Source organism: Indicator indicator, chromosome 7 (genome assembly GCF_027791375.1).
Source record: "Indicator indicator isolate 239-I01 chromosome 7, UM_Iind_1.1, whole genome shotgun sequence".
NCBI classification, from domain to species: domain Eukaryota; kingdom Metazoa; phylum Chordata; class Aves; order Piciformes; family Indicatoridae; genus Indicator; species Indicator indicator.
In genome coordinates this window covers 37095477-37119069 of record NC_072016.1, presented here as the reverse complement: position 1 = coordinate 37119069, position 23593 = coordinate 37095477, and the positions used below count along the sequence as shown (strand labels likewise).

The 23593-nt window shown below is 52.0% G+C and overlaps 1 pseudogene; it reads right to left on the bottom strand.

Moving 5' to 3' along the window:
* The window catches only part of LOC128968319 (basic proline-rich protein-like), a 177917-nt pseudogene that overhangs the window by 146983 nt on the left and 7341 nt on the right, over positions 1-23593 (bottom strand).

Genomic DNA, 23593 nt, shown 5'->3' with positions numbered 1-23593 from the left:
CCCCCTTTCCTTCCTCCCCCCTTTCCTTCCTCCCCCCTTTCCTTCCTCCCCCTTTCCCTTCCTTCCCCCCCTTTCCTTCCTCCCCCCCCTTTCCTTCCTCCCTCCCCCTTTCCTTCCTCCCCCTTCCCCTTTCCTTCCTCCCCCCTCCCTTTCCCTTCCTCCCCCCCCTTTCCTTCCTCCCCTCCCTTTCCTTCCTCCCTCCCCCTTTCCTTCCTCCCTCCCCCTTTTCCCTTCCCCTTCCCCTTTCCTTCCCTCCCCCCCCTTCTCCTTCCTCCCTCCCCCCTTTCCCTTCCTCCTCCCCCCTTTTCCTTCCTCCCCCCTCCCTTTTCCCTTCCTCCCTCCCCTTTCCTTCCTCCCCCTTTCCTTCCTCCCCTCTTCCTTCCCCCCCTTTTCCTTCCTCCCCCCCCTTTTCCTTCCTCCCCCCCCTTTCCTTCCTCCCCCCCCTCTTTCCTTCCTCCCCCCCCTTTTCCTTCCTCCCCCCCTCTTTTCCTTCCTCCCCCCCCTCTTCCTTCCTCCCCCCCTCTTTTCCTTCCTCCCCCCCCTCTTTCCTTCCTCCCCCCCTCTTTCCTTCCTCCCCCCCTCTTTTCCTTCCTCCCCCCTCTTTCCTTCCTCCCCCCTCTTTTCCTTCCTCCCCCCCTCTCTTTCCTTCCTCCCCCCCTCCTTTTCCTTCCTCCCCCCCCTCTTTCCTTCCTCCCCCCCCTCTTTTCCTTCCTCCCCCCCCTCTTTCCTTCCTCCCCCCCCTCTCTTTCCCTTCCTCCCCCCTCTCTTTCCTTCCTCCCCCCCCCTTTCCTTCCTCCCCCCCCTCTTTCCTTCCTCCCCCCCCTCTTTTCCTTCCTCCCCCCCTCTTTTCCTTCCTCCCCCCCTCTTTCCTTCCTCCCCCCCTCTTTCCTTCCTCCCCCCCCTCTTTTCCTTCCTCCCCCCCTCTTTTCCTTCCTCCCCCCCTCTTTTCCTTCCTCCCCCCCTCTTTTCCTTCCTCCCCCCCTCTTTTCCTTCCTCCCCCCCTCTTTTCCTTCCTCCCCCCCCTCTTTTCCTTCCTCCCCCCCCTCTTTTCCTTCCTCCCCCCCCTCTTTTCCTTCCTCCCCCCCCTCTTTTCCTTCCTCCCCCCCCTCTTTTCCTTCCTCCCCCCCCCTCTTTTCCTTCCTCCCCCCCCTCTTTTCCTTCCTCCCCCCCCTCTTTTCCTTCCTCCCCCCCCCCTTTTCCTTCCTCCCCCCCCCCTTTTCCTTCCTCCCCCCCCCTTTTCCTTCCTCCCCCCCCTTTTCCTTCCTCCCCCCCCCTTTTCCTTCCGCCCCCCCCCTTTTCCTTCCTCCCCCCCCCTTTTCGTTCCTCCCCCCCCCTTTTCCTTCCTCCCCCCCCTCTTTTCCTTCCTCCCCCCCCTCTTTTCCTTCCTCCCCCCCCTTCTTCTTGTTATGACTACTATTTTCTTCCCTCACCAGGTGGTTACAAGGTTTTACCCTACCACTGCTTTCCAGTCCAGCCCAGTGCAAGGTGTCCCCCAGGCTCCCACAGGTGAGCACTGTTCTCGGGGGGGGGGGGGGGGGTTGGGTGCAGTCATGGATAATTTAGGGGTAAAATTGCCATGAAACTGCTTCTTTGTGTTGTACTCTGTGTGGCATTCTTCCTGTCCTGGACCAGAAGCATTAGGTCTGTGTTACCAAGGCTGGAGTTTGCTGCCTCTGGAAAAGGTCAACCATCCCAGGTGGTCCCTGCCCCTGCAGGGAGCATGACGTCCTCCTCTGCCTCTCTGGCTGTTGTGGGGCACTGCTGCCATGGCCCAGGCTCACTGCTGATCAAAGGATTTAGTAAGGGATGCCTGGCAGAGTGTGCAGGCAGCAAGTGATGTACTAGATGACCTTTAAAGATCCCTTCCAACCCAATGCTTTCTAGGATTCTCCTTGCCACTGTATTTTCTCCTCCTCCTCTTCAGTAACCATTTGATTTTATTCTGCTGCTTGACTCTAATATTTCCTACCTCCTTGACCCTATAGGGAAGGTTTTATTGCAGTCCCAGGATATCCCACAAGCATTTTTTTTTGGGGGGAGGGGGGGAGGGGGGGGTTGTTTGATTCAGGTTTTTTGTTGTTTGGGTTTTTTTTCCCTCTTGGAAAGAGATTTTTGCCAAAGCCAAAAAGCAGGAACCAGAAGGAAGTAAAAACTGGCTTTATGTCATGTAAGGATAGACTGCAAAGCTTTAGTAAAAGGCAGAGGATCATGGATCATTTGGGTTGGAAGAGACCTCTAAGATCATCCAGCCCAGCCCTTAACCCAGCACTGCCAGGTGACCACTGAACCCTCAGCACAACACCTACATGCCTTTGAAATCCCTCCAGGAATGGGGACTCCACCACTGCCCTGGGCAGCCTGGGCCAGGCCTTGGCCACCCTTTTTGAGGAAGAAATTGTTCCTCATGTCCAACCTAAACATCCCCTGGTGCAACTTGAGGCCATTTCCTCTTATCCTCTCACTTGTTACTTGGGAGAAGAGACTGACTCCCACCTAGCTACCCACTGCCAGCTCCTTTCAGGGAGTTGTAGAGACCCAGAAGGTCTCCCCTCAGCCTCTTTTTCTCCAGGCTCCATGGGTTGATGGAAAAGAAGCAACAGTCAAAGGTCTGTAGCACTCTGACCTGTGGTCAGTGGTGGGCAGCTCTCCTTGGAGGCATTGGATTAGACCATGCAGAGCCATCTCCATCCTTGGGCATCTCTGCTACACCTTCTTGTCTTTTAGGTTCACCTCCATCTGAGAGCCCTCTGGGTGCTGAGGTAGGGGCAAGCTGGCTCCCCTGCCTTCATCATCCATCTGCTTGGAAGGATCCCTCAGCTCTTTGCATCTGTTGTGAGTGTTTTCCAGCTTTGGGTAAAGAGTTCCTCTCTGATCAGAGGGCTGGAGGCACCTCTCCTATGAAGACAGGCTGAGAGAATTGGGGTTGTTCAACCTGGAGAAGGGAGACCTAAGGGCAGGATTTCAATAGCTGAAGGGGACCTGCAGGAAGGCTGGGGAGGGACTGTTTAGAAGGGCTTGGAGTGGTAGGATGAGGGGCAGTGGTCTGAAACTGGAGCAGGGTAGAGTTAGGTTGGACATCAGGAGGATGTATTGGTACCAGTTGCCCAGGGCTCGAGGCTCCATCCCTTGAGACATTCAGGCTCAGACTTGATGTGGCCCTGGGCAGCCTGATCCAGTTGGAGGTGTCCCTGCTGATTGCAGGGGGGTTAGACAGAATGACCTTTGAGGGTCCCTTCCAACCTCACACAGTCTGTGATTCCTTTCTGGGGTGCCCCCAGCAGCCCTGATGATCCCAGATGGAGCTGTGAGTGGCTCTGCTTTGCAGGAGTGGATGGGCAGACTGGGTTTGCTGTTTCAGGCACCAGGGTGAAATTAAAGGGAGTTTGGGGAATAAAAGGCTGCAACAGCAGAGCTGAGCTGCCCTGGGAAATGTGGTGTGGAGAAGATAATTGTCCAGGGTGTGGGAATCCCAAGCTTTCCCACAGTATCTGCCTGCCCAGTCCTGGCCAGGCTGCCAGTTCTCTCCTGTCTGCAAAGGGAGAGGCTGTGCTTGATTTGGAGAGGGGAGAAAGGTAGGAACTGGACTGAGGTGGCTGCCAAGAGGGAGCTGCTGTGTGAAGGAATGGACCTGAGCAGCTGCCTGGAGGTGCAGGTCCTGCCTGGAGGTGCAGGTCCAGCCTGCACACAAAAAAAAAAAAAATCAGGAGAGGCTGAGGGAAGACCAGCAGAGAGATAACTCCAGGGGAAAGGAGGAGAGAGTCCCAGGCAGAGAATTTTGGGCATGAAGAAACCTGAGTGATACCAGTTTGGTAGGTAGGAGAGTCCTGAGTGCTGAGTTCTGTATGCTGAGATGAGCCCAGGAACCTGTGCTTGCTCTGGCCCCAGCTGCTCTCACCTGCAAAGAGCTGCCAGGGGTTTTGTCTAGACCCAACCCAACATTCAAACCTCTGTTTTCTGCTTCTGTGTTCACTCTGCACTTCCAAATCTGCCCTGCTGAAGGCAGAGTCCAGGAGCAACGGGACAGGAGGTGAAACCCCCTCTGGTTGATCCAGCTGCTCCTGGAGGAATGGTGTCCAGCCAAAGGAGTGCTATGACTTCAGGGGTACCTTTTGTGTGGTTGTAGGAAGGACTCCCATAGGTGTGGTCAGCTTCAGAACCTGCAAGTCTCTAGTAAGGTTCTGGAGGGGCTGGGGAGGTTTCCCCAGCGTGAGAACAAACACCTCATCTCTCCACACTCTTCAAAGGTTGAGGCAGGAAAGGTTGGAAGGCAAACAAGAAGCTTCTCTGAGTACATTTAGGGCTACTTGAGGTTGCCCATCCTCTGCTGATACATGTCAGAACCCAGTAATTACAGCTAGTGAGGCCAACCTGGGTAATTAGCCTGCAAGTGCTGGGAGCTAGCAGGCAGAGCAAGCACGGTCAGAGGCAGAGCAAGCTGAGGTGATCCATTGCTTCCCCCACTTGGCACACAGAATCCAGGAATGCCAGGAAGTGGAGCTGCTCTTTTCCTCAGCCTCCTTTTAGTTTGGGAAAGAGGAGGCTGAGGGGAGACCTCATGGCTCTCTACAACTACCTGAATGAAAGGAGGTCGTGGAGAGGCTCTTCATTAGCCATAGAACAAGAGGAAATGGCCTCAAGCTGGCACTGGCTAGGTTCAGACTGGACATTAGGAACAATTTTTTCCCAGCAAGAGTGGTCAGGCATTGGAATGTGCTGCCCAGGGAGGTGGTGGAGTCACCAACCCTGGATTTGTTTGAAGGTGGTTTGGATGTGGTGCCTTGGGCTATGGTTTAGGGGTGAGCCTTGCAGAGTAGGGTTCTGGGTTGGACTTGGTGATCCTGAGGCTCTTTTCCAACCTGAATATTTCTGTGATTCTGTGATTCCTTCATAGAATCATTAAGGTTGGAAAAGACCTCCAAGATGAAGCCCAACACCCTCATGGCCATCAAACCATGTCCCCAGGTGCCAGATCTACAGAGTTGTTGAACTCCTCCAGGGATGGTGACTCCAGCATCTCCCTGGGCAGCCTGTCCCACTCTTTTAGGAAAGAAATTGTTCCTAATCTCCAACCTAAACCTCCCCTGATGCAACTTGAGGCCATTTCCTTGTGTTTTATTTCTTGCTACTAAGGAGTAGAAACTGACCCCCACCCTGCTCCAAGCTCATCTCAGGGAGCTGTAGAGAGTGAGGTGGTTTCTTCTCAGCCTCCTCCATGCTAAACACCCCCAGTTCCCTCAGCTGCTCCTCACCACCCTGCTCTCCAGACCCTTCACCAACTTCATTGCCCTTCTCTGGGTTGCTCCAGCACCTCAGTGTCTTTCTTCCAGTGAGGAGGATCACTTGGCTGCAAAAGGCATTAAGATGATCAAGCCCAAACCCAGTGTTGGAGATGTGGCCTCACCAGTGCTGAGTCCAGGGGGACAACCCCTGCCCTGGTCCTGCTGATCCACACAGGGATCCTCCTTGACCACCTTGTCAGCACTGGGTGAAAGGAGGAATCCACCCTGCCCAGCCAAACCAGCTCCAAAATCCATTTCCCATTCCTTAAGAGAGATGATTCCCAATCAGATTTTTCTGATCTGAAGTGGGAGACTCTTGCAGGGAGGTTGTGCTTGGGTTTTCTTCTCACTCCTTTTGCTTTCCTTCCTAATTAAAGTGGCTCTTTTGGCAGCCCCTCAATTTCTTTCCACCCTCCAGTTTTTCCAGAGGAGCTTCTTAACATTTTCCTGCCTCTAATCAATACCCAATTTGTATGCAATAACTTTGTCCAGGGAAAAAGGAAGCAGCCAGCAGGGTTTCTCCTGTAATTTTAACAGGTTGCAGGCTGAAGGTCAAAATCTGAGCTTGACTGTGAATGATTTTTTTTTTCACTGTCTTTTGGGCAACCCATCAGCAAAATGCAAGCCTGGTAAAACCTTCATTTGAGGCAGGCTGTAAGGGATGGGATGGTGCTGTGCAACCTGCCAGGCACACCCTGGAGCTATCAATCTGCAGCAGAGCTTCCTCTTGTGGTCTTGCAACTTTTTCTGGAGTCTAGTTGGAGGTCTGTGTCTGGTGGAGTCCCTCAGGGGTCACTCCTGGGACCAGAGCTGTTCAATATATCCATCAGTGACCTGGAGGAGGGCACAGAGGGCCCTGTCAGCAAGTTTGCTGCTGGCACCAGACTGGGTGGAGTGGCTGAGACAGCAGGAGGTTGTGCTGCCATTCAGCAGGACTTGGACAGGCTGGAGAGCTGGGCAGGGATAAATTGAATGAAGCTCAGCAAGGGCAAGGGTAGAGTTTTGCACCTGGGAAAGAGCAACCCCATGGAGCAGTACAGGATGGGGACTGACCTGCTGGAGAGCAGTGAAAGGTAAAGGACCTGGGGGTCCTGGTGGGTGGGAGGTTGCCCAGGAGCCAGCAATGTGCTCTGGTGGCCAAGAAGGCCAAAGCCATCCTGGGGTGGATTAGAAGGACTGTAGGTCAAAGAGAGGTTCTCCTCCCTCTCTGCTCTGCCCTGGTGAGGCTGCATCTGGAATATTGTGTCCAGTTCTGGGCCCCTCAGGTCAAGAAGGACCTCAGGGAACTGCTTAGAGGAGTCCAGCACAGAGCCACAAAGATGCTGAAGGGAGTGGAAGATCTTCCTTATGAGGAGAGCCTGAGGGAGCTGAGGGCTCTTTAGCTTGGAGAGGAGCAGCCTGAGAGGTGACCTCATTCCTGTTGATCAAGATGTGCAGGGAGAGTGCCCAGAGGCTGGAGCCAGGCTCTGCTGGGTGATGCCCAATGACAGCACAAGGGGCACTGGTGGAAGCTGAGGCATAGGAAGTTCCATGGAAAGAGGAGGAATTATTTCCTTGTGAGAGTGACAGAACTCTGGAACAGGCTGCCCAGGGGGGTTGTGGAGTCTCCCTCTCTGGAGATGCTCAGAACCCACCTGGGTGTGTTCCTGTGTGACCTGCTCTAGGTGACCCTGCTCTGGCAGGGGGCTTGGACTGGATGATCTCTGGAGGTCCCTTCCAGCCCCTGGCATTCTGTGATTCTGGTGTCAGGAGGGGACCCCAAGCCCACAGGCTGTGATGGCTCTCCTGACAGATGCCATTTCCCCTGACTCTGCAGGCAGTGGAGCTTTGGGAGCGGGTGGAGCCAGTGCCTGCTCAGTGAGTGAGGAGAAGAGCTCCATTAGGTGCCCTTGGGGATGACAATTCTGCAGAGAGGACCTTGTGCTGGGGGAGGAGGCACCTCATTTAACCTGCCTCCCAGCCAGGCTGGTGCTCATCTGTCTCCTGTCACTTGAGATCCTGCTGTTACCTCCTCAGCATCCCTCTGGCTGTGGCTGTACCGGTGTGGCTTCCACTGAGAAGGGAGCAAAAGGACAGAGAGCAGGAGGGCAGGAGAAGGTAACAGCAAGGACCAGAAGAAGTCTCCATCCTCAGCACTGAATCTCAGCATGGAAAGGGTTGGAAGGGACCTCTGGAGATCATTGAGTTCAAGCCCCCTGCTAAAGCAGGGTCACCCACAGCAGCTTGCCCAGCATCACAATGGCCAGGTGGGTTTGGAATCTCTCCAGAGAAGGAGACTCCACAACCTCTCTGGGCAGTCTGCTCCAGGGTTCCACCACCCTCACACCATAGAACTTTTCCCTAGTGTCCAGATGCAACCTCCTGGGTTCCAGTATGTGCCCATTGCCCCTTGTGCTATTGCTGGGCACCACTGAACAGAGTTTGGCTCCATCCTCTTGCCCCTTAGTTCTTGCCAAACTTTGATCAGGTCCCCTCTGGCTCTCCTCTTCTCCAGGCTGAACAGCCCCAGGGCTCTCAGCCTTTCCTCCTCACTGAGATGCTCCAGGCCCCTCAGCATCTCTGTAGCCTCCACTGGCCTCTCTCCAGCAGTTCCCTGTCTCTCTTGAACTGGGGAGCCCAGAACTGGACCCAGTACTCCAGTTGTGGCCTCCCTAGGGTAACACAGAGGAGGAGGTGAACCTTTCTCAACCTGCTGTCACACTTTTCTTATGATGAAACTTCACCTTGGGAGGTGGATGTCATCCTCTGTGCTCAGGCACACCCTAACCTTCCCTTGAACATTGCCAAGGAGGAGTGGGTGTGGTCAACAGGAACAACCATAGGAGCCCCTAGTACAAGAAGGATCTGGAGGTGCTGGAAGGTGTCCAGAGAAGGGCCATGAGGATGAGCAGAGGGCTGGAGCTGCTCTGCTATGAGGACAGACTGAGAGAGTTGGGGTTGTTCAGTCTGGAGAAGAGAAGGCTCTGAGGAGACCTTCTTTTGGCCTTCCAGTATCTGAAGAGGGCTCCAAGAAAGCTGGGGAGGGACTTTGGAGGGTGTCAGGGAGTGATAGGACTGGGGGGAATGGAGCAAAGCTAGAAGTGGGTAGATTCAGATTGGATGTTAGGAAGAAATTCTTCCTCATGAGGGTGGTGAGACACTGGAAGAGGTTGCCCAGGGAGGTGGTGGAAGCCTCATCCCTGAAGGCTTTTGCAGCCAGGCTGGATGTGGCTGTGAGCAACCTGCTGGAGTGTGAAGTGTCCCTGCCCATGGCAGGGGGGTTGGAACTGGCTGAGCCTTGAGGTCCCTTCCAACCCTGACAGTTCTATGATTTTGGAGTGTGCCATGATGTGTCACAGGGCTGGGATCAGCTGGGGACACTCCACTTGACACCCTGAACATGAAAGGTGCTGCAGACTCATTGGCAGTTGGCATCTGCCTAACCACATTTAATGTGGGTGTTGCTTTTTTAGCCTGGATCCTCTCAGCGTCCCCTATTGGAAAGGCTGCTGGTGTAGTTATAGATGCAAAGCTCAGGGAGGTTCTTTCCAAAACCAATGGAGTGTCTCAGGCCAGAGATGACCTCAAAGAAGCCAGAAAATGGGTCTGTAATCATGCACCAGGGCTGAGAAGACTTTGAATCATGGAATTGTCAGGATTTGATGGGACCTTGAGGACCATCCAGACTCTCAGGTGACCTTGTGGCCTTCCAGTATCTGAAGGGGGCTACAAGAAAGCTGGGGAAGGACTTTGGAGGGTGTCAGGGAGTGACAGGACTGGGGGGAATGGAGTAAAGCTGGAAGTGGGGAGATTCAGGCTGGACATGAGGAAGAAATTCTTCCCCATGAGGGTAGTGAGACACTGGCAGAGGTTGCTCAGGGAGGTGATGGAAGCCTCATCCCTGGAGGTTTTTGCAGCCAGGCTGGATGTGGCTGTGAGCAACCTGCTGTAGTGTGAGGTGTCCCTGCCCATGGCAGAGGGGTTGGAACTGGCTGAGCCTTGAGGTCCCTTCCAACCCTGACTGATTCTATGATTCTAACCCCCCTGCCATGGGCAGGGACCCCTCCCACTAGAGCAGGCTGCTCAGAGCCCCTGCCATGCTGGGATCCTGAGATTTGTCCATGTCTCCTCTTTCTGGAGTGGCTGCTGGGAGAGTGGTTGGAAGGAGGGAGGCTGCTCTGGGTTTCTGGTGTGCTCAGGGCTCAGAAGGATTAGTCACAGTTCACAGGGTCATAATAAATTCAAGTCCAAGGGCAGGAGGGTATTAAAGGTAAAATATTCCCCAGCAGCAGGGAGGAGAACTATGAAAGAGTTCAGTGTTTGGGATTGCTAATTGCAGGATGTGTTAATTGCAAAGCAAGCAGTACAGGCTCTTACATAAACTCCAGTGCCCAGAGCTTACATTAGGAATAGCAAGAGGGGCATCATCTTGATGCAACCAAGACAAAACATCTAAAAGCACTTAAAAGAACTCATCTGAAACCATCCTGATGTCTCTGTGGTCTCCTGGTTAATCACAGCCTGCTCTAAAAAGCACTGCCTGGGCTCTAGCTTCTCTGCTTGCAGTAGCTGTTTCCAGCTTGCTCCTCATCTATAAATTCCAACCCTTCTTAAACAAGACTGGTGCCACACAAAACCACTTCTCCCATCCCTGGGTGCTGTCTGATGATATTCCCTTTATCCTTTTATAGAACTGAATCAAGCCTGACACTTCAAGCATTCCCTGAAGGAAGTTATTGGATTTAACAGGGCTGAAACCAACAGGGTTCTGGAAAGAGATGCTCTGAAAACCTGGGTAAGAGCATGGAAAAAACAATCATCCTCCTCTAAATCTCTCAACTGCTCTACAAAATCCTTTGGCACAAATGAAATCCCACAGGATTTTCTCTCTGCCCTTCCCCACTTCCCCCTCAAATGCTAATTAGGAGTAAATTTGCCCCAGTGTGAATTTATTGAGCCTCAAAAATTTGCTGGTCTTGCTTTCTCTTTCCCCAGCAGGAGGATGTGCCAACGGAGGTTCAGGCTGGATGTTAGGAAGAATTTCTTCACAGGAAAGGTTCTCAGGCATTGGAAGAGGCTGCCCAGGGAGAGGTGGTGGAGTCCCCATCACTTGCAGGGGTGTGCAAGGTGTGTGAATGTGGTGCTGAGCTCAGACTGTGGTTTAGTGCTGGGATTGGGAGCCCCAGGGGAGTGCTTGGACTGGATCAGAGAATCATAGAATGGTTTAGGTTGGAAGGGACCTCCAAAGCTCATCCAGTCTAACCCCCTGCAGTCAGCAGGGACATCCTCCACTAGATCAGGTTGCTCAGAGCCTTGTTGAGCCTGACCTGGAGTATCTCGAGGGATGGGACCTCAGCTACTTCCCTGGGCAACCTGTTACAGTGTTCCACTACCCTCACAGTGCAGAACCTCTTCCTAACCTGAATCCAACCTGAATCTGCTCTTCTCTAATTTCAAAGCATTGCTCCTCATCCTACCACTGCAGGCCTTTGTGACCAGTCCCTCTGCAGCCTTTGTGTAGCCCCCTTGAGGTATTGGATGATCTCAAGGATCTCTCTTCCAGTCTCAGCAGTTCTAAGGATCTATATTTCAGCCCCCCTTGTTAGCAATCCATTCTCATTTCAGTCCCAGGTGGGATCTTCTTTAATCCAGACCTGTGGGTACAAAATGCTCCTATGAGCTGCTCCTTGACCTGCTTTTCCCTGCGAGTTCCCTATCTGCCCCATCCCTGGAATCATTTCAGGTCCCATTGAAGAGGGCTCTGAGCAAGCTGATCTGGCTGCAGCTGTCCTTGCTTAGTGCCAGCAGGTTGGACTAGATGGCCTCTAGTGGTCCCTTCCAACCCAACCCATTCTCTGTTTCTCTTATTCCTGCACCTCTAACAGTGTTGGCTACTTGGCCATCTCTTTCCTTTTGGACTTCTGAAGGAAGCTTAGCTTGCTATCTTCCCATTTCAGCTGAAGGGAGAGTGGATGGGAGAGGAGAGGCAGAGAAAACAGGAGGCTGTGTGGAACGGAAACAAGGAGAACAATTCTCTGAGCCTTTCCAATCCTTCTCCAGGGTTCCCATGCCAGAAGGGAAGGGAAAAAAAAAAAAAAAAAAAAAAAGAAAATACAACAGCTTAGGTCCTCAGCTTTCAGAAGGTGCTCTTCACTGGACAAGGAGGATTATGGAGTGGCCAAAGCCTTGGTGTATCACCTTGCCTGCTAAATTCTCCCTGGAGCCTGTGCAAACGTTGTGGTGACTGAACCCCACAGAGCTACTTTGTTGGCATTGGTGATTCCTTTTCTCCAGACAGACTTCTTCTTGCTGAGCTTGCTCACACAGAAGGGTGAATAAATATTCCAAGCGCTCAGTCCTGCAGTGCCTGCAAGTGCTGCTGCCAAGGGTGGGAAAGGTTCTGGTTTAATGATGTCTTCTCAGTTGTGTTCTTGATGTTTGGCCTGCTGAAGCTTCAGGGAAGCTGTGCTGAGTGTAAAGGGGAAGGTGACTCAGTGAAGGGAGATGAGGAGGAGGCAGGATCCCATCAGGTTGGGTTTAGTGTCATTACCTACTCAGCACAGTGGAACCAAGCTGGCAGTGACTAGGGGACACCTGGATATTGAAAGGGGAAGCTGAAGTGAGGTCATTTAACAGTCCTTGATTCTATGAGCCAGTTCTGGGCTCCGCAGTTCAAGAGGGACAGGGATCTGCTGGAGAGAGTCCAAGGGGGAGCTACCAGGATGCTGAAGGGACTGGAGCACTGCCCTGTGAGGAGAGGCTGAGAGCCCTGGGGGTGGTTAGTCTGGAGAAGAGAAGACTGAGAGGGGATTTAATCAATGTCTATAAATATCTGAGGGCTGGGGGTCAAGAGGGAGGGGCCTGGGATAGGACAAGGGGCAGTGGATAGAAATTCCAGCACAGGAGGTTCCACCTCAACATGAGGAGGAATTTCTTCAGTGTGAGGGTCACAAAGAACTGGAGCAGGCTGCCCAGAGGGGTTGTGGAGTCTCCTTCTCTGGAGACTTTCCAGACCCATCTGGATATGTTCCTGTGTGACCTGTGCTGGATACTATGGTTCTGCTCTGGCAGGGAGGTTGGACTCAATGATCTTTGGAGGTCCCTCCCAACCCCTAACGTCATCTGATCCTGTGTGTGAGATCTTTGCACAGATAGAATCATAGAACCATAGAAGTGTTGAGGTTGGAGGAGACCTTTTGAGGTCAAGTCCAACTGCTCCCTTAGAGCTCCCAATCCCACCTCTACTGCTAGGCTACTACCACTAAATCACATTCCTCAGCACCACAGCCATGCACCTTTCCCTCACTTCCAGGGAGGGGACTCCAGCACCTCCCTAGGAGCCTGTAAACAACTCTGGGGATGGGACTCCAGCACTTCTCTAGAAGCCTGTTCCAATGCCTGAGAATCCTTGCTGGGAAGAAGTTTTTCCTCCTATCCTGAACCTCCTCTGGGACAACTTAAGCCTGTTTCCCCTTGTCCTGTCACCTGCTGCATGTGGGAAGAGACTGAGCCCCACCTCTCTCCAGCCTCCTCTGGAATCCACCAGGTTGGAAAAGACCTCAGAGATTATCAAGTCCAACCTATATTTGCAGAGGGCAATGAGGTCTCCCCTCAGCCTCCTCTTCTGAAGCCTGAACAACCTCAGTTCCCTCAGCTGTTCCTCACCAGACCTGCTCTCCAGACCCTTCACCAGCTTGGTTGCTCTTCTTTGGACACACTCCAGCCCCTCAGTGCCTTTCTTGTAGTTAGGGCCCCCAAGCTGAACCCAGCCTCACTGATGTCAAGGGTTAGAGGGGGATAATCACATTCCTACCCCTGCTGGCCACACTGTTCCTGATGCAAGCCAGGAGACCACTGACGACACTGCTGGCTCATGTTCAGCTAGGCATCAATCAACACCTCCAGGTCTTTCTCCACCAAGCAGCTCTCCAATCCCTCTTCCCAAAGCCTGGAACGTTGCATGGGGGTTGTTGGGACCCAAGTGCAGCACTTGACCTTCTTGAATCTCCCCCACACTAAAGGTTTCATGGTCTGTAAGGGTGTTTGGTTTAACGAGAGGAGGGAAGGGGGGGGAGGGGGAGGAGGACAAAAAACCCACAAAACCCTAAGGATGCAGCCAAAATACTTGCTGTAAATAATTCACCTCTCTCTGTTCTCTCTTTTTTTCTCTTTGCTTGTTTTGTTTTCCAGGTGGTGGCTGCCCCACCTCCATTAGAAGATGTGGCTCAGGCTGCGTCCTCTGCTCTCCCAGGAGTACCTCGAAGCCGGTGTCAGGCTGGGCGTGATGTGATCGGAGCTGACACTGCCTTGTTCTTGGGACAGGGGGAGAAGGAAAGAGCTGGGGGGGAACTGAGGGGACAAAACTGGGGTTGGGGGTTGGCTGACACCTGTCAGGCTGCGCAGACATCCAAGGTGACCTGGACAGGCTGAGAGCTGGCTGCAGGCAAACCTCATGGAGTGTAATAAGGACAAGCACAGGGTCCTGCAGCTGGGGAGGAATAACAACAGGAACCAGGACAGGTTAGGAGCTGCCCTGCTGGAAGGCTGCTCCACAGAGAAAGACCTTGGAGTGCTGGTGGACAGCAAGTGATCCATGGGACAGCAATGTGCCCTTGTGGCCATGAAAGCCAATGGGATCCTGGGGTGCAGCAAGAAAAGTGTGGCCAGCAGGACTGGGGAAGTTCTTCTCCCTCTCTGCTCTGCCCTGCTGAGACCACAGCTGCAATCCTGTGTCCAGTTTGGGGCTCCCCAGTTCAAGAGAGACAGAGACCTGCTGGAGAGAGTCCAAGGGAGAGCCAGGAGGATGCTTAGGGGACTTGAGCATCTCCCCTGTGAAGAGAGACTGAGAGCCCTGGGGCTGTTTAGTCTGGAGAAGAGAAGGCTGAGAGGGGATCTGATCAATGTCTCTCAAGAGCTGAGGGGTGGGGGTCAGGAGGAGGGGGCCAGGATCTTTTGGGTGGTACACAGTGATAAGCCAAGGAACAATGGATACAAACTGGAGCATAGAAGATTTCAGCTCAACATGAGGAGAAACTTCTTTCCAGTGAGGGTGACAGAGCCCTGGAGCAGGCTGCCCAGAGAGGTTGTGGAGTCTCCTTCTCTGGAGGCTTTCCAAACCCACCTGGATGCATTCCCTGTGCAGACTCCCCTAGGTGATCCTGCTCTAGCAGGAGGGTTGGAGTAGATATCTCTTGAGGTCCCTCTGATATACTGTGAGACTGTGAACTGTGCACTTTTCATAGCTTGCCACAGCTGATGTGCCTGAGTGGGAGGGACAGGGCTGTCTCCATGGAGGGAGGCAGAGCAGCAGCAGTCCTAATGCATTTCCAGTTCAGTCCTAAGCTTTCCCTCGCAGTGGTTTGGAGCTAGGAAGAGCAGAACTGGCTAAAGACACCCAGGGAGTTGTCTTGAAACCACAGCAGCAGCCTGCATCCTTTTCTGCTGGTGCACCAAAGGCTTGCTCCCTGACCAGTGTCAGTCAGTTCTCCTTGTCCACCCCAATCAACCAACATCAGTGTGGACAGCTGCCTGAAGCCACCTCTGCAGAACGGCCTTGGGAATATTCACTGCATGAAAAGGATGAAGGGTTGGGGGTTGATTTTTCTTTTTTCTCCTCCTTTTAAGGAGTAGATAGAAAGTAAATTCTGGTCTGGAATTGTGTTTTTTTTTTTTTTTTTCTAAAGGAACTCTTAGAATCACACAGTAAAGTAAATTCTGTTCTGGAATTGTTTGTTTTTTAAAGGAACTCTTAGAATCACACAGTTAAGTAAATTCTGTTCTGGAATTGTTTGTTTTTTAAAGGAACTCTTAGAACCACACAGTTAAGTAAATTCTGTTCTGGAATTGTTTGGGTTTTTTAAAGGAACTCTTAGAATCACAGAATTGTTTTGGTTGGAAAAGACCTTTAAGATCATCAAGTCCAACTGTCAATCTAAGACCACCATGGCCACTAAACCATGACCCAAAGTGCCACATCCACAGGCACAGCCTCCAGGGATGGTGACTCCACCACCTCCCCAGGCAGCCTGTTCCAATGCCTTCATTCATAGATTCATAGAATGGTTTGGGTTGGAAGGAACCTTAAAGGTCATTGTCCCTGGAAGTGTTTAAAAGAAGCCTGGATGAGGCACTTAGTGCCATGGTTTAGTTGATTAGATGGTGTTGGGTGATAGGTTGGACTTGATGATCTCTGAGGTCTTTTCCAACCTGGTTAATTCTGGGATTCTGTGATTTCAGTTCCAACCCTCCTGCCATGGGGCAGGGACACCTTCCACTAGCTCAGGTTGCTCAAGGTCTCATCCTAGGGGCCTTGAATACCTCCAGGGAGGGGACATCCACAACCTCCTTGAGCAACTTGTCCAGTGTGTCACTACCCTCACTGGAAAGAATTTCTTCCTCATCTCCAGTCTAAATCTGCCCTCCTCAAGCTTCAATCCATTCCCTCTCATCCTATCACTACAAGCCCTTGCCAAAAGTCCCTTCCCAGCTTTCTTGCAGCCCCCATCAGGTATTGGAAGGCTGCTCTAAGGTCTCCAGGATGAACAGCCCCAACTATCTCATCCTGTTCTTATAGGGGAGCTTTTTCAAGCCTCTGATCATCTTTGTGGCCTCCTCTGGGCCCACTCCAGCCTTACTCAGAGTTTCCTCACTTGAAGGACAGAGAGGAGAGGAGCAGCCAAGTTTAGATTTCTCCAGGCAGAGTAAGGCTGATGATCTTTGCAAGGAAACTCCTTCCTCCAGCACAGCCAAAGTAAAGATCCTGCCTTCTAGGCTGCACCTTGCCCTCTGGAGCAGGTGAGAGGATGCTGAGTCCATCATCTCCTGCACCAAGGTGATGTCCTAGCCCCTTTACCAGGTCTTTCAGTTTGGCAAGGAGGATCTAACACCTTGGTTACAAACAGAGCCTGGCTCTGGTTGGCAGAGAGCCCCCAGCAAGTCTTCGAGCTGGGCTGTGCCAGGAGGGGTGGCAGAGGCTCTGGGTCCGTGGTCTGCGCTTGCAATGCAGAGCTGAGCTGGTGGGAAGCAGCACACAGCCTTTAGCTGGTGTCTTGCCTGCTAGGACCAGCAGGTCCTTCCTCAAGCCTTGGCATTTCTGCTTGCCTTGGAATTGAGTTCTCTCCACTCCTAAGCTCCATAGAAGAAATAGATTATGGCAGATGGTGGGCAGGGGGTTAGGAGGAATGGCAGCTTGGTAAGTGCTGTGAAGAGACCATCTGAGTAACTTGAGGTGATCTTCCCAGTCAGGCCAGGTCTGGTAGTTCCTCATTCATAGAATCATAGAATCAACCAGGTTGGAAAAGACCTCAGAGATCATCAAGTCCAACCTATCACCCAGCACCTCCTGACAACTAAACCATGGCTCCAAGTGCCACATCCAATCCTTTTCTGAACACCTCCAGGGATGGTGACTCCACCACCTCCCTGGGCAGCACATTCCAATGGCCAATTACTCTTTCTGGGAAGAACTTTCTCCTCACCTTGAGCCTAAACTTCCCCTGGGCAGCTTGAGACTGTGTCCTCTTGTTCTGGAGCTGGTTGCCTGGGAGAAGAGACCAACCCCCACCTGGCTGCAACCTCCCTTCAGGTAGTTGTAGAGAGATGTAGTTGTGGAGAGAGATGTACCTCCTTTCAGGTAGTTGTAGAGAGATTCCTTTGCCTACAGAGAGCTCAGCTGTCAGTATTTTGTGTTTCCAAGGTGACTCTGGCTTTCAACAGCCTGCATAATGACATCATTTGGTTGAAACAAGCCTGCATCATCTTGGGGTTACCACTGGAAGTATAAATTAGGTGCTTCTCCCCCACCTCCCAGCCACTTGACAAAGAAATGCAGTGGCAGGAAGTGAGGGGGGGGGGTGGGGGTGGGGGGGAAGAAAAAAAAAAAGGGGGGAGGGTGGGAGAGGGGGGAGAAAAGAAAACCTTCAGAAGAGGGTAAATGGAAAAATCAATTTTGAGGTTAATGAAGTCCTCGATCAGCATTTCTTCTCTTTACAGCTGGAGATAACAGTGATATCTTGGTTTCACAGAGCAAAGGAATTAATGACTCCCTAATGGCACCATTCAGAAATTAATTCATGTTATCCATTTAGAGGTGTCATTATTAATCAGTTGAAAGGAAGGGGCCTGGAAGCCAGCACCGTCTGAAGAGACTTCTCTTGCCAGAGGACTTCCCCCTGCTCCCTCCTCACGTCGTTGGGTTGAGTGCTCTGCCATCCCTTGATGCACAGAAGAAAAGGAGGTTCCTTACCAGCCCCTGATGGGGCTCCCTGTGTTTCCTGAAGTATGGAGCAGCATGGAAGTGCTGCAAAGACTTGAAACCTCGTTTGAGATTGGAGTTACTCAGATCTGTGGTCTGAGCTTCCATCCTTTTCTTTTTTCCTTCCCTTTCCACAAGGTGATGCCCAGGCTCTCCCTGGGGAAGGTGCCTTGCAGAGATTCATAGATTCATGGAATGGTTTGGCTTGGAAGGCACCTTAAAGATCATCTAGTTCCAACCTTCCTGCCACAGGCAGGGACACCTCCCCACTAGCTCAGGTTGCTCAAGGTCTTATCCAGCCTGGCCTTGAGCACCTCCAGGGAGGAAGCATCCACAGCCTCCCTGGGCAACCTGTCCAGTGTCTCACCACCATGACTGGAAAGATTTTTTTCCTAATCTCCAGTCTAAAGCTGCCCTTCTCCAGCTTTCATCCATTCCCCCTTGTCCTGTCACTACACACCCTTGTGAAAAGTCCTTTCCCAGCTTCCAGGTACTGGAAGGTCTTTGACCTTGCAGGTGCTTTGCTGTTGGCTTCTCAGCCAAGCCATAGGCTTTTGGCACACCCTGGGCTCTTAACAGGGCTGGGATGAGGCAGCTGCCCTAGAAGGGTGGTGTTAAATTGTCACAGGTCTGATTATCTTGGCTGTACTGCTGTGTTTAGATGGGAAGAGGGAATACATTGCACAGGACTTTCATTTTTCTGAAGCAATGCATGTCTGAGACCAAACAGGGGAACTCCACACTCTGCAGTGAATCATGGCAGGACAGGGAGGTGCTGGAGTGTGTCCAAAGGGCAACAAAGCTGGTAAAAGGGGCTGGAGAACAGGTCTGGTGAGGAGCAGCTGAAGGAACTGGGGTTGTTTAGCCAGGAGAAAAAGAGGCTGAGGGGAGACCTCATTGCTCTCTGCAAAGGAGGTTGGAATGAGGTGGGAGTTGGTCTCTTCTTCCTAGTATCAGGTGGTAAAATGAGAGGAAATGGCCTCAGGGGAGGTTTAGGTTGGACATTAGGAACAATTTCTTTGCTGGAAGAGTGGTCAGGCATTGAAATGTGCTGCCTAGGGTGGTGGTGGAGTCCCCATCCCTGGAGGTGTTCAAGAAACCTGTGGGACATGGTTTAATGGCCATGGTGCTGTTGGGTTGATGGTTGGACTGGATAGCTCTTGGAGGTCTTTTCCATCCCAACCAGTTCTGTGAGCCTGGGAATAAACTAAAGCATGATGCTGAAATTCTCCTGGAAACACCCAAGGTTTCAGCATGGCTGCTTTTCCATACCTGGCTGCTCAGGCTTTTTTTCCCTGGTAGGCAAACAGTTTCCACTCTCTGTGTTCTGAAGGCCTCCAAAAAAGTTGGATCTGCCAACAAAACGCTGCTCCTTGGAGCAAAATGGCAATGCCAATGGCTTGGGAAGACAGATCTGTTGAAGGATCATAGAATGGTTGTGGTTGGAAAGGACCTTCAAGATCAAGGGTGCTGGATTCCAGTGCTGTTTGGGTTGGAGGGTGTGGGAGCCATTCCCTTCCCTGTAGTGATAGATTGTCCTCTGCAGTGTGGTGATGCCTCACTGTAAAACAGAGGGATGTGAAAGCCAGCAGTTGCAGAGCCTGCCAGGGTACCTATCTATCTAGAGCTGTATTTCTATGCAGCTTCTTCCTTTCCTTCTTCTTTATCTTTTTTTTTTTTTTCCTCCCCCCATCCCTTTTCAAAGTGACTCTGGAATTTAACATCTCCTGTAGTCATGATGCTTCTTTATTAGGGCTGGGGAACTTTAGACACGTGCCAGTGGTAACCCAGAGCTTTTGTCTAGCTGAAAAAGGGTTTCAGGTGAGTTTCCTGCTCTTTCTCAGTGGTTTGATTTGTTTTGTTGGGTGGTTTGGTTTTTGTTTGGGGTTTGTTTTTTTTTTTTTTTGGCTTTTTATTTTTTCCAAACTAATTACTGCCCCGCTGCCTGCAGCAGGAACATTTCAGCCTTGTGGAAGCTCCCTTTGTGGAGCTAAACTCCTTTCTCCCTGCAATGCTGAGCAGTGAGGGGGTTGCAGTAAGCTGGAAGGGGGTTTGCAGAAGTAGTCAAGGAATTGGTGAGTACCTGCAAATAAATATCTGTAACCAAAGCCTTTAGGAATTGGTTTTGTTGTGGGTTTTTTTGTTTGTTTGTTTTATCTTCTGCTCCTGCTTTGTTCTGGATCAATCTCTGGCTTCAGAGCAGAGGGACTGGGGAGAAGCAGCTGCCACTGAACAACTTACTTTGATTTTGCACTGGAGTAGGTGATGGAAGGGGCTCAGCTTCCCTGTTGCCAGCTCTGGTTGGGGGGATCAGCAGGGAGACAGCAAGGAGGTAACTCAGAGCTGGGAGACAGTGACAGATTCCCTCTTAGTACCCATCCCAAGGTGTTTGCGTGCCCTCTACATGATCACAAGGCCTCAGCTCATCCTGGCTTGTTCCTTTTTGGAACCAGGGAGAGCCAAAAGATACCACCCCCCTGTTCCTCACCCCCCTGAACCTCCTGCACCCACAAGTCAGAAGCATTTTTTGATATGATTTCTACCATGCAACAATCCACTTCTGCCACAGTCCATCAGGAGATAGACTTGGAAGTGGGGAATTGACCTCAAGGTGCACCAGGGGAGGGTTAGGTTGGATATTAAGAAGACTTTTTTGTCTCAAAGAGTGGTCAGGCATTGGAACAGGCTGCCCAGGGAGGTGGTGGAGGCACCATCCCTGGAGGTGTTCAAAACAAGGTGTGGACATGGCCCTTGGGGACATGGTTTAGTGGCCATGGTGGTGAGGCTTCTGCCACCTCCCTGGGCAACCTGTTCCAGGGTCTCACCACCCTCATGGGGAAGAATTTCTTCCTGACATCCAATCTGAATCTCCCCATTTCTACTTTTGCTCCATTCCCCCCAGTCCTATCACTATCTGACTCCCTCAAAAGTCCCTCCCCAGCTTTCTTGTAGCCCCCTTCAGATACTGGAAGGTCACAATAAGGTCTCCTCAGAGCCTTCTCCTCTCCAAGCTGAACAACCCCAACTCTCTCAGTCTGTGTCCATAGCAGAGGAGCTCCAGCCCTCTGCTCATCCTCATGGCCCTTCTCTGGACACCTTCCACCACCTCCAGATCCTTCACCTCATCACTGCTGTGTGCACCCATGGCACAGGCATGCAGCCTGCTCTAGGAGACCCTGCTTTAGCTAGGAGCTTGGACTAGATGACCTCCAGAGGTCCCTTCCAACCTCTCCCATGCTGGGATTCTGTTTGAGCACCATCATTGATCACCTGGAGGGCTGGCTATGGGGAAGGGCTGCCCAGTAAGGACAGCACGCTGCTGTTTCAGCCTTCTAGCTGAAAGCTCTACAGAGGCAGGGGAAGAAGATCTGTGAAGGGCTGAGAGGGGAGGAAGAAAATAAAGCCAGAGCAAGCCCTGCCTGGGAAGTGCTGTGCCAGCAAAGAGAGCCTGGGTCAGCAAGAGTGAGTGGCTGCTCCTCTTGACTCAACAACTTTTCTACTGGTGGCTGGAGGAGTGGGAGAGAAGTTTAATGTCCCTTGTTACCCACCTCTCTTCCCTGTTCTCTCCTTTTCTATCAAGTCCCCCTGCAGGCATACAATCTTGCCTGGCCAGGGACCTTTGGAAGGGCTTCTCATCTCTTCCTGCAATGGGTGTCATCATTGCTTTGCTCAATATCTTTATCAATGACATGGCTGAGAGCATTGAGATTACCCTCAGCAAGTTTGTTGATGATACAAAACTGGGAGGGGGTTGGCTGACAGCTGTCAGGCTGTGCAGCCATCCAAGGTGACCTGGACAGGCTGAGAGCTGGCTGCAGGCAAACCTCATGGAGTTCAACAAGGACAAGTGCAGGGTCCTGCATCTGGGGAGGAGTAATAACAGGAACCAGGACAGGTTAGGAGCTGCCCTGCTGGAAAGCAGCTCCACAGAGAAAGACCTTGGAGTGGTGGTGAACAGCAAGTGATCCATGGGACAGCAATGTGCCCTTGTGGCCAAGAGAGCCAATGGGATCCTGGGGTGCAGCAAGAAAAGTGTGGCCAGCAGGGCTAGGGAGGTTCTGCTCCCCCTCTGCTCTGCCCTGCTGAGACCACAGCTGCAGTCCTGTGTCCAGTTTGGGGCTCCCCAGTTCAAGAGAGACAGAGACCTGCTGGAGAGAGTCCAAGGGAGAGCCATGAGGATGCTTAGGGGACTTGAGCATCTCCCCTGTGCAGAGAGACTGAGAGCCCTGGGGCTGTTTAGTCTGGAGAAGAGAAGGCTGAGAGGGGATCTGATCAATGTCTCTCAATAGCTGAGGGGTGGGGGTCAAGTGGAGGGGGCCAGGCTCTTTTGGGTGGTGCACAGTGATAAGCCAAGGAACAATGAGTTCAAACTAGAACATAGAAGATTTCAGCTCAACATGAGGAGAAACTTCTTTCCAGTAAGGGTGACAGAGCCCTGGACCAGGCTGCCCAGAGAGGTTGTGGAGTTTCCTTCTCTGGAGGCTTTCCAAACCCACCTGGATGCATTCCTGTGCAGACTACCCTAAGTGCTGCTGCTCTGGCAGGGGGGTTGGAGCTGATGATCTCTGGCATCAACTGCTGACATCCTGTGAGACAGTGGTTGCTGCAAGGAGCAGGTCTGGGTTAGGACTCTGTCTCTCTAATCCCATTCTGTGTCCCTGGTGCCAGCTGCAGCAGCGCAGAGCAGAGCCCTGTGGCAGGAGGGCTTAGGACAATTTGCTTCCTAGCTGAAGCTAATATCTACAGCTGGTAACTGACTTTAAGACCTGAAAATAAGGTCTTTTTATTCCTTCCCAGCCATATCTCTCTCTCTTTCTGGTCTTAGCAGTGCAGTCCATGCCTCCTGCCACAACCCAGCCTTGCCCACTCCCTAGGTGCAGTGTTTAACCTAGCAGGCATTGCCCAGTGTTGGCTAACCCAGGGTCCACCAGGAAAATCAGAGCTGAGACCCATAACTCAGGAGAGCCGATGGCATCCTGGCCTGGATCAGGAATAGTGTGGCCAGCAGGACAAGGGAGGTTATTCTCCTCCTGTACTCAGCTCTGGTCAGGCCACACCTTGAGTGCTGTGTCCAGTTCTGGGCTCCTCAATTCAAGAGAGATATTGAGGTACTGGAACATGTCCAGAGAAGGGCAACAAAGCTGGGGAGGGGTCTGGAGCACAGCCCTGTGAGGAGAGGCTGAGGGAGCTGGGGGTGTTTAGCCTGGAGAAGAGGAGGCTCAGGGGAGACCTCATTGCTCTCTACAACTACCTGAAGGGAGGTTGTAGCCAGGTGGGGGTTGGTCTCTTCTCCCAGGCAACCAGCAACAGAACAAGAGGACACAGCCTCAAGCTGTGCCAGGGGAGGTCTAGGCTGGGTGTTAGGAGGAAGTTCTTCACAGAGAGAGAGATTGCCCATTGGAATGTGCTGCCCAGGGAGGTGTTGGAGTCACTGTCACTGGAGGTGTTCAAGAGAAGCCTGGATGAGGCACTTAGTGCCATGGTCTAGTTGATTGCTTAGGGCTGGGTGATAGGTTGGACTGGATGAACTTGGAGGTCTTTTCCAACCTGGTTGATTCTATGATTCTATTCTATGAGCTCAGGCTGTTAGAGTGTGGGAACAAGATTCCCAGTAAGATAACAACAACAACCAACAAAAACAACAACAACAACTATTATAATAACAACAACAATAACAACAATAACAATAATAAATATAATAATAATAGCAACAATATTAATAAAAATCTCAGCCTGCCAGTGGGAACAAGAGGAGTTCATCCCTGGAGGTTTTTGCAGCCAGGCTGGATGTGTTTCTGAGCAACCTGCTCTGGCGTGAGGTGTCCCTGCCCATGGCAGGGAGGGGTTGGAACTAGATGATTCTTGAGGTCCCTTCCAATACTGACAATTCTATGGTTCTATGAATATCCCTCAGGACAGGCCTGTCCCCTCAGCTTGCTTGGATGAAGTCCCCTCCCTCATCTTCAGGCTGGCTGAGTGTGAGACACAGCAAAGCCTCAGAGCAGCAAACGATGCACTACAGTAAGAAACGTTCCAGGGAGCAGGAGGCAGGTGGAGGAGTCTGGAGATGTGTCCTGGAAGC